Source organism: Microtus oregoni, unplaced genomic scaffold, assembly GCF_018167655.1.
Source record: "Microtus oregoni isolate MIOR12 unplaced genomic scaffold, Mior012 000014F_ref0000157, whole genome shotgun sequence".
NCBI lineage: Eukaryota > Metazoa > Chordata > Mammalia > Rodentia > Cricetidae > Microtus > Microtus oregoni.
In genome coordinates, this window is record NW_024543073.1 from 23,366,285 (window position 1) to 23,375,844 (window position 9,560).

Consider the following 9,560-nt stretch of genomic DNA (forward strand, 5'->3'; position numbering starts at 1 on the left):
CTGTGTGGTATCTGATAGAGCAGGGGAGTCTCTGCTCAGTTGGGGGCTAGGGTATGGTAACTCGGAGGGTGGGGGACTGGAGATAGGGTGGACAGAGGCCGAGAGAGTGGGGGAGTTGGGTGGGCAGGCAGCCTCCCTGGACTCCTCATGGTCTGTTTGATCTCTAGTAGAGTGGGGAGTCCCTGCCCCTGTTGGAGGCTGGGTCACAGGACGTAGGAGGGCATGGGACTGGGACACTGAGACAGTGACAGAGTGTGGAAGTTTGGGGGCAGGACAGCCCACCTGGACTCCTCCCAGTCTGTGAGGCCTCTAGTCTCTCAAGTTTCCATGATCTCCATCTTCTTTGTTCAGAAGCCCATCTCTTCCTGCCCCTGCTCTCCCTCACGGGCTGAGCTCGACAAACTACCTAGCTTCCAAGTTCCCCACAACTGTGAGCTCCTCCCTCTGACTTCCCCGGCCAAGCAGAGAGGCCCCATTTTCAATATCAGATTCCCTGTGGACTCCCTCTGTTATCACTTGCTTGGAAGCTGGTAAGTCAGCCAGACAGGACTGCGTAAGATTGGAAACTTCGTCTCATCTGTCTTTAAATGTATGGTGCCCATATGACTTACAGTAAGTGATGCCCAGGCAGTGGTAGAATGAGCCGGACATGACATCTCTGGGTAGGAAGGAGGACGCTGTGGTCCTGTTTGCCTGGCCTGTCGCATCCATCATCAGGACAGCCCTGGGTCACTTTCATTCACCTCTGCATCCTTGTTGCCGAGTCTCTGGAAAAAGAACCATCAGTGCTTGTTTAGCCTTAGCTGCTGTCTTAGAATGCCATAGACCCTTATGGTAGTCCCTGAGAATTTCAACTAAGAAAAAGAACATGGTGGGAGGGGAGGGTTAGCAGTAGGATCCCAACACAGGCTTGGAGGTGGGAGGCTAGTGGCAACAGGGCACGAGGAGGACATTGGGAGATCTTAGCTGACTCCTGCACACCCCTCCTTACCTCAGCTCCCAAACGCCTTCACATTTAGGTCCCAGTTGGGGAATTACCTGCCCTGGAGACACTGGGAGACACTGGTCTCTGGACCAGCAAGCTCACCATGGTTCTAGTGTTTGCCTCTCACGACTGCAGGTTTTAACGACCACTCCAAGATAGACCCAGAAAGGAAACTCACGCCTTCTGATCCTACCGCTGCTCTTTCAACTGACTCAGGGCTGTGGACATTGGTGCAGATCTCACCAGAAAGCCGTACCCCCACCCCCAACAAGTACACATTTAATGTAATTTAATGACAAAGAAGAAAGCTGTAATTGTGAATTGAGTGGGAAGACACAGCCAGTGAAACAAGCCAAATCCCCTCTCAATTTAAGCTAAACCAGTAGGAGGGTCCCAAGGCACTGAAAATCGGTCCTAATGGAGTGCTTATGTGCGGTCCCCTGTCTTCCCTGTTCTTCCTTCAGCCCAAGTTGGCAGGAGTCTAGGCTATCCCCTCCCACCATCTCCCCATATTGTCCCTGTTAGCCAGGCAGGGCTGGAGAGAGCTACAGGTAGTCACATGGGCATGTGGGTTTCTGCCCCTCAAGTCTCAAGGCTGCCGTGTTCCAAAGAATGCCAAGATAATGGTTTCTATCTGCGTGTGGCCTTTTGACATCCTAGCTAATGAATATATTCCAGGTACAAATTGTTCTTTGCTGTGTGCACACGCTATTCTGCAGGTCTCCAAGCAGACAATTACTGTGTTCCACTCAGAATGGCTCAAGGACAGAGCTGAAGTCTGGCTTGCTTCAAAGCCTGGCTGTTCTCTCTCTCTCTCTCTCTCTCTCTCTCTCTCTCTCTCTCTTTCTCTCTCTCTCTCTCTCTTGCATTTGTGCTGAAATGGTAAACTACAAAGCGGCCCAAGCTCCCCTGGTATCCCACCCCTCACAATGCCTGGCAGAGCAGGGGCAGGGGCCTGGTGGAGGTGGGGCGCTGTCAGCATTCAGGCTTTGGGAGGATAAGGCCATGCTTTCACAAGCTGAACAGGCAGATTCAGTACCAGCAGGGACAATGGCTGCCTGGAGGGCTTGCCACCCCCCACTTCTCTGAAAGACGATTCTACTTGACAGTATACTACCTGGGGGTCAACTTGTGAAGTCCACCGAAAAGCACTTATAATCAGCGTTTCCCAGAAATCGCTCGCAAGTCCATGAAAAGAAACAGACTCCGGCAAACCGCATCCAGCAGACTCTATTGTTCCAAGTTTGCAGAGCCGAAGAACCAGATGCCCCGAATGAATTGGAATTGAGGTGGCATAGGAGGGACAGCCTTAAAAGTTAGACTTCATTTTTCATTTGTGGTCTCTGCTTGAAGCATATCAGTGAAAAATGGAGAAGGAGGTGACCAATGAGACCCAGTAACAAAGCAGAACCCTGCCGAGTATGCCTGTTGTTCTGTTCAGTCTGATGCACAGCATCCATAGATTGATCTTTGCAAACGTATGCTGTGGGCCGGACTGTGTCTCTAATGCAGAGTGCTTGCCCTGCGTCCAGGAGACTCTGGGCTTGGTCTTCAGTGATGCACAAAAAGGGTGCTGAAGTCCTGCCCCTGTAATCGTAACACACAGGAGGCGGGCACGTGAGCTTGAGACCAGCCTGGGCTGCGTAGAAGACCCTATCTCAAGAATAAAGCAAACCTTTCCCTCTGTTTGTTTGTTTATTTGTTTTGAGACAGGTTCTTTCTGTGAAGCTCTGGCTATCCTAGAACTCACTGTGTAGACCAGGTCGGCCTTGAACTCACAGAAATCCTCCTGCCTCTGCTACTATGCTGGAATTAAAGGCGTTTAGCACTACACCCAGCTGTTTTCAGGTTTTTTGTTGTTGTTGTTTGGTTTTGTTTGGTTTTTTGAGATAGGGTTTCTCTGTGTAGCCCTGGTTGTCCTGGAACTTGTTCTGTAGATTAGTCTGTCCTCGAACTCACAGAGATCCACTTGCCTGTGCTGGAATTAAAGGCATGAGCCACCACCTTCTGCTGTTTCAGTTTTTTTTTTTCATATCAATTCCTGGATGAATTTCTAAGCTGCTAGCCTGCACAACACATTCCACAGTTGCCTGCCTGCACAACTATATGAGCTTATTCTGAAAATATGTGTCTTATTGGTTCTGTTTCCATGGAAAATTGTGACCGGTGCAATCATATTTGTGTACCAGAGTAATGAAGTCGTTTTAAATCCTCCCTCCCTTCCTCACACCCTGGGCTAGCAATTGAACCCAGGGACTTGAATGTGCTAGATAAAGGTTTTACTACTGAGTTATATCTTTACCTTCTGTTTGTTTGGGTTTTTGTTTATGACAGAGTCTTCCTGGTAGCTCTGTGGAAAGGTAAAACTCAATATGAAGACCAGGCTGGCCTTTGACTCATAGAGATCTGCCTATCTCTGTCTCTTGAGCACTGGGCTGAGGTCATGCCCCGCCTCTCATGGCTTCTCCTGTTTCATAATTAGAGTGTTAAACTGAAAATTTAGAATTATTCAATATCAGTGAGCCGGCTCCCTGCCCCTCTGTGAGTTTGAACTCAGTAGGTAGACAACAATCATAGTTTTAAGCCCTGTTGTCCAAAACGTTGGAAAAGTGGGTTGATAGGTTGCCTGAGGCTATTCATAGAAGCATGCTGGGTGTCAGGGTTTAACCAGCTGGGGTCACAGGCTTCGGATTCTCATTTATAACTTAAACGAAAACCTTCCATGTAAGTGTTGGGGACAGAATTTGGAGAAGTCAATATTACTGATGACCTATTTGGCAAAAGCAGACTGTGTAGTCTAAATAAAGGGCTAAGAAAGAACATACCCACAACTGAACACCTTTTACAGAATATTATGGCATTGACAACGAGAATATAAACAGTATAACCTGTAGGGCCCGAAGCTAATGTATAATGGCATACAGTGCTTTGTTCGTTTGGCTGCTCTTTTTCTTTTCTTCCTTTCCCTTCTTCCCTTCCCTCCCCCTCTCTTCTCTTCTCTTCCTTTCTTTTTGCCATTAAGTTAGTGCCTCACTCTGTCACCTAGGCTGCCTAGAACTCACTATATAACCTAGGCTGGCCTGGAACTATGAGGGAGTGCTTACCTCCCTAGTGATGAATTTGCAGGCACGAGCACAGGCACACTCACACACTCACACTCACAAAGAGTTATTTTATTTTTTAATCACATGCACATGTGTGAGTCTGTGTGTGGGTAGCTGCAAAATGTGGGTGCTGGGGATCGAACCCAGGTCCTTTGGAAGTATGTGTTTTTAACTGATGAGCTATCTCTCTAAACCCATGCATATGGTTTTTTTTTCGAGACAGGGTTTCTCTGTGGTTTTGGAGCCTGTCCTGGAACTAGCTCTTGTAGACCAGGCTGGTCTCGAACTCACAGAGATACGCCTGCCTCTGCCTCCCGAGTGCTGGGATTAAAGGCGTGCGCCACCACCGCCCGGCCATACATATGTTTTTTAATGCTCCTCATAATGAAATTATTTCTCTGTGTGAGCACAAGGGCACTTGTTCTCGCTTTATAAGAGCGATAGCTGAATGTCTCATCTGTGCAGGCGTACAGACCGAATATGAGTTCTTTCCCCGGAAGACCCGAGCTAAGCCTGTACACCTCACACCCCTTCGAGAACGATTAGCATTGACTCCTTTGAACCTTCTGGTTTCGAGTACCTCAGGGAGCCTCACTCAGTCGCAATGAATTCCGACAGCCACCCAGAGCTCTTCCTTTCACAACACAGATTCAAGAATTGGTAGAAGGCCGGGCAGTGGTGGCGCACGCCTTTAATCCCAGCACTCGGGAGGCAGAGGCAGGTGGGATCTCTGTGAGTTTGAGGCCAGCATGGTCTACAAGAGCTAGTTCCAGGACAGGAACCAAAAGCTACAGAGAACCCTGTCTCGAAAATCCAAAAAAAAAAAAAAAAAAAAAAAAAAAGAATTGGTAGAATATGCGGGCCAGGCCAGCGAGCGTGGCTAACTGTCCCCAAGCCTGTTTTCCACAGCTGGGCTACCTCTCCCACCTTCTTGGCGACATGTGTGGTTCTGTGACACAGCTTTAGGCCCGGCTTTCCCACCACACCAATTCCCTCAGGTATGGTTCTCCACGCTTTCCTCTGTACCACAACGTGGAGAATTCCTTGTTGAGGACGGAAACCACAACATGGAAGACAGTTGGGGCTCTGAATTGCCAGCTTGTAAGAGTTATAACGGAGAGAAGAAGGAAGGGCTTGTGGAAAAGGTACAGTTAGGATTTGGGTAAGGTCTTGAACTCCTAGGTTCAAGGGGTCTCATTTCAATGTCCCAGCTGGTGGGACAGCAGGCACACGACGACAAGCATGACCCTTGAGTATATCTTAAAGCGTTTCAAAATAACGCACAATGCCTGATAATCTAAGCGCTATGGGAACAGCTGCCATAATTAATAGTTTGTTCTAAAGCAATGGTAACAATGCTGCGCATGCTTAGTGTACGTGTAGCTACTGCAGGCCTCGCTACACAGCACGTTGTCTGCTGCTGCTTAGATCAGCAGATGTGGGATCCAGGAATAAGTATCTGCCAGCCCTGACCATCAGGTACTATCTCCCTAGCCCCTTCTAAGGGATCCAAATCTGACCTCAATAGAGTTCATAGGCCCATCAAGAAGAAGAGGGACGCACAACTGGCCCATGAGTTTAACGCGATATTACTATTAAGGCAACATGAAACGGAGACTAGACATTTAAATTCCCTGAGCAACGAAGTTAGTGAAACCATGGTTACAGCATTGATCTGGATTGATTTGAGAACAGAATCTAGACGGGGGGGGGGGGGGGGAGGCTATTCCTTATAAATATCCACATTAAAGAAAAAGGAAGTTGAGACTTATCTAGTGAGATGCCACTCGTTCACTTATCTAGAAAGGGATTTCGGAGAGAACAGACCAAACATGGCGGCCAGAGCATGCGATCAAGCAGGTCTACCCTATCAGAACATTGCCCCACTATTTTTTTGTTGCTGGCTTTGATTACTGATTAACACTAAGAAAATAATAAAACAAGGAACAAATTATTGGCAGAGCAACAATGGTTGGCAAATTAATCACCCCGAGTGAAGTTAGCGCATCCTGTATAATTCGAGCCATGAAGAAAGGAACAGGCAAGTAAACCTGGAATGAGAAAAGAAACAACCCCTCACAGGACTTTCTCCTGACAGCTGAAGGCAGGGTGACTGGAAAGGGAGCTGTCTGAGGTGATGGACAGAGCTTTGGGCCATGAATGTATTCTTGTGTCAAAATGAAAATGTGTATTTTGTTAAGTAAATATTCCATAAACCAAACAAGACTGATCCATGGTAAATGAGATGCAAGAGTAAATGATGCATAAAGCTAACTTTGAAAAGAAGCAAAATGTAAGAAGCGTTGGGTGGGGGTGCATGCCTTAAACTCAACACTTAGGAGGCGCATGGGGGGGGGGTCTGTCTCCATGAGTTTGAAGCCAACCTGGTCTACTTATCAAGTTTCAGGACAGCCAGAGCAACATAATAGAGAAACCCTGTCTCAAACACACACACACACATGTATTATATATACATACAGTACATATGTTTATACAATATATACATAATCTATCAATGGGGCATTGCCAGACAAAAGGGAACCGTTCAGTTTCTCGATGCTACTTTGGGTTATTCTCCCCCTCTAAGCAGCTCATGACCATATGATAAAGAGGCTGTCTCACTCATGATTTCGCTGTAGACAATCACATCTTCCTCCAGCTTTTCCTAAAGCCAGAACCCTGTTTTCTCCATCCTGTAGATTGCTCCCCCAGGACACGAGTGATGTCTGTGGCTCAGGGGTGGCAGATGCTAAGAGCACCTAAATCCAGCCTCTGATAATTTTGTTTTGTATTATTAAGTACCAAGCAATTTGAAATACCACACACAAGTCTGATTTGTTCTCCATTTTTGTTCCAAGAAGAAAATGGTTTAACAGAAATGTCAATGTATTAGCGGAGGAACACGTGCGGTCTCCAGGGGAACGGAAAGGGCAGGAGCTGCTCATTAGAAACCCTCTCTAGTGTGTCTCCTGTCTCAGGAACAGCGCAACTGCAGGGACGCCACAGGGCCACCTCAGGTGTCTCTCCTGTTTGGCCAGAGGCTCCACTGTGAATAAAAACATCTTCAGCCTTAAGTCTCTGGTTCTGTTCCCGGTACTCTTTCACTTATGTTTTTGATTTCTCTTCCACACCCAGCTGGAGCATCCTTAGTCACAAGGTTCAATATTCCAAAGGTAATTATTATATTTTAATCTTTCCAGCAGCTGGCCAGCCACCTTTAACCTCACAAAGTCATGTTACTTAATCAGGTAATGTGTTTGGTTCATTTTTATTTATTAACTATTAATTAATTAGTATATATATTTTTCCATGTGTGCCTGCACTATTATTTGCTTATTTAATTTTAAAATTTATGTATGTGTGTGTGCGTGTGTATGCCATGTATGTATGGTGCCTGCAGAGGCCAGAAGAAGGTGCCAGACACCCTGGAGCTGAAGTTATAGGTAGATGTGAACCCCAGATTGCTGGGGAAAAGACCCTGGGTTATCTGAAGAGCAGCACATTCTCTTGGCCACAAGCCTTCCCTCCAGTCCACCATTTATATAACTAATAAATGAACTATTAGATTGCACTTTGTTAAGGGACACCTATCATTAACTTTGTTTACCATGTTATCTGAGTTACTTATATAAAAATACTTTCATATGAATTTTATTATATATTTAAGAAGTGAAAGGTCTTTAGCTTCAAAATCAGCAATATGAAAATCTAGTCCACACACCCTTATATTTTTCCATTGTTGCATGGTAGCTTATACTTTGAATGATTTTCTGTATTGCTTCCTTTGAAAGTCTTGAGAATGAGAAATAGTGACAGTCCCTCACCCCCTTTTGGGGACAAATGCCTTCTAAAACAGTAGCAAGGAATCAGGCAGCTTCCAGGTGCCTGGTGTCGCCCACAGGTACGCTTCTGTCAGTCAGGCCTTGGCATTCTAGCTCCAGAGTCCTCTGGCGTGTTTATTTAAAGGGCAGATTCCAGAACCCATCCCCAATGCAGGTGTAATGGGAACATTTTGAGGACTGGCTTATAAGGAAGTGGGTGTTGCATAATTCCAGTTTTACAGAAGCATACAGTCTACTAAGCCGTTTGTTTAGAACATATGAAGCTCGTTAGTTACATCTTTGCTCCAAACTCTCCCCTTAGTGAGAGTTCAGAAGCCATCCTGGGAGAAGGGAGACCGAATTCTCTGTGGAAGCGCGGGGCGGGCACTGTGGGAAAACGCCCCTGTTTTCCTGACAGTTGGTCTGTGGGCTTTTGTGTGACCACAGCTCATTATTTCTCAGCTGAGTATGAACATACAGTGCCTTCAAAGTTTCCATGCCGCTGTATGCTGCATGTACGGGGAGAAACAGGAAGCTAGCAACTTTTTGTTAAGAAAGATTAAAGGAGAAGGTTAAGACTGCAGAGACAGCCTAGTAAACTGCTTGGGTCGTAAGTGTGTGGACCGAGTTCAGATCCTCAGGACCTACAGCAGAAACCACCTCTATTGGCGCCGCTCATCCGCAATCCCAACAGTGGGGGACAGGGACTGGAGGATCCCTGGAACTTGTAGGCACAGACTTATTAGGGAGCCCCAGGTCTTGGAGCCCCCATCCTACCCCCTCCAAAAGTCTAAAGTGCCAACTTGTAACTTAGTAGCTTTTCCCGATTTTCTTTCTCAAGTGATTTCTCGATTGTTTTCTCTTGGACAAGCTGAGGCTCCAGGTTAGTTTCCATGGCTTAGACAGAGCCTCGCTCCATTATCACTATGTGCATAGAGTTCACTGCTGAGAAAAGCATCATTTTAATTTCCTTTCTTGTATTCCATGCCCCCACATCAGTTGCCGAGTTGGGTGACTGCCGGCCTCTTTGCTTTGTCTTGAGAGAACTTTCCGGATGCTCCCGACCTGTCATCCACCCATCATTATTTTCCGGCTGTTTCCAAAGCCAGCTACAAGGTTGGCATCCTGAGTTTTGAGTTATATTTCCTAGATCCCAGGGTTTGTATGACCCTTCATTTTGCTTGGGCACCTCCTCTGGTAGATTTATAAGAAACGGTACATGAAGGGTGAGTGATGATTTATTCATTGAAAATAACTTTCTTTGCAGAATTTGGAAGGCAGGTTTCCATTGTTTTCCATATCCCTTATTCCCTTCTTCCTTTCTTATTGAATCTAAATCAAATTCAGAATCCACCAGAAACCTCTACTCCTAATGTTAAAACACACCACATCTGTTTTTCAATATGGACAAGGTTTCTGATATATATCATACTTCAAATAAATCATTGGGCTTTATTTACACTTTTCTTTTCCTTTGCAGAAAGTAGCAGAAACATGGAGTTGCTGAAGTGTTTAATATTCTTTCCATTCACGTTAGCAGCTTTTTATTGAAAACCCTTGGGACCTTGGCAGCTGGAGTGTGTCCAGTTTACACAGAGCAACAGCATCCCTCAACCAATGACTGAGTCTACATCCTCCAGCTCTCTTTCC